The sequence below is a fragment of the Hyla sarda genome, unplaced genomic scaffold (genome assembly GCF_029499605.1).
Source record: "Hyla sarda isolate aHylSar1 unplaced genomic scaffold, aHylSar1.hap1 scaffold_630, whole genome shotgun sequence".
Taxonomy (NCBI): domain Eukaryota; kingdom Metazoa; phylum Chordata; class Amphibia; order Anura; family Hylidae; genus Hyla; species Hyla sarda.
The window spans coordinates 82,655-83,985 of record NW_026610645.1 but is presented as its reverse complement, the minus strand read 5'-3'; the positions used below and the strand labels follow the sequence as shown (position 1 = coordinate 83,985).

General features: G+C 49.7%; 1 non-coding gene across 1 annotated transcript; it reads right to left on the bottom strand.

The window, feature by feature from the left end:
* Positions 1–400: 400 nt before the first annotated feature.
* LOC130341903 (U2 spliceosomal RNA) lies at positions 401–591 on the bottom strand. The gene has a single exon (XR_008881656.1). It is a non-coding gene; the product is annotated as a U2 spliceosomal RNA (small nuclear RNA).
* Between the last annotated feature and the right edge of the window lie 740 nt (positions 592–1,331).

Here is a 1,331-nt window from a genome sequence, read left to right as displayed (position 1 = left end):
ACCAGGGAATTAAGGGGTAGGGGTGTGGCGCGATATTGGGGAAGGGATGAGATTTTATATTTCTTCATAAGCATTAATCTTATTTTGTCAATTAGGAACATTCAGCACCCACCCGCTATCAAGGCAGCTGCCTATCATGTCATGCCCTACCTGCACAGGTGTGCTGGCTACTCAAATGATCCAATTAAGGAGGCCATTTAGTCAGCAGCAGCAGAAGTCCTGTGCCTGGACGCTCCAACAGCGGCCAGACACAAGCAGAAGCAGAAGCAGCAGAAGCAGCAGCAGCACCACCTTTTGTTTTTTGGCTGCAGCAGCAGCAAGGCCCACAGGGCTGGCTAGCTGGCTAGCCAGCAAGCAGGTAGCAATGAAAGTAGGAATCTTTCTTTTTAACCCTGTAAGGGGGTGGTGCACTGTACCCGAAGATACTGCCATATCGGGTCAATGCATAGGGCGACGGAAGCAAGCTTCGAAATCGGCCCCCGTTCTCAAAAATCCATTTAATATATGGTCCCCAGATAGGGGACGTATCAGATATTAAACTGATAAGAACAGATACTACACTTGATCTTAGCCAAAAGGCCGAGAAGCGATAACCGTGAAAGGGGCGGGCCCAACAAGGTGCCCTTCATGGGCACTATCACTGCTTGCTGTCAGGGAGGCTGCCAGACAATTTTCCATGCACACTCTGGGCTGGGGGGCAGTCAACCACCAGTACACACAGCAGAACCTAAACCCATACCATTATTGCTAAGCAGCAAGACAGGGGCCCATTGCACTCCCACGGGGCCTTTTTAAATGCAATCCATAACCCGGATTTGCCAGGAACCCTTCTTACTCCTCCTACTTGCATGTGACACTGGGCTTAGGATCTGCATAGGAAACACACACACAAGCACACACCTACCTTTGTTGCCTGCAGATGCCTCCTTGGCTGTCCCCAAACGGTATCAAACCAACACCCACGGGAAGCTGTAAGCATAGAGGACATGCCTGCACCCCATTGGACTTACCTGTGTGGGTTAAACCCGGGTTATTTGACAACCTATGGCGGTGATGGTTCTGCTCAGGCAGAGCAGTGCTGATGCTCCTCATAAAGCTGTCGCTGCTGTGAAGGTTCTAGGTGACATCACAAATCCCTATGGTTACATACACAACAAAGCTGGGTTGTTGTTGTTTACACTCTGCAAGGCCTGTGGAAGTGAGTGACATCATAGCACTGTAGTTCTAAGGGGTCTAGATGGATGCAACAATCTCCTGTTGCTTCTATGAAGGCCATAATAGACGACATCACCAAACAGCTCCATAGTCACATACACAGCAAAGGAGAGATG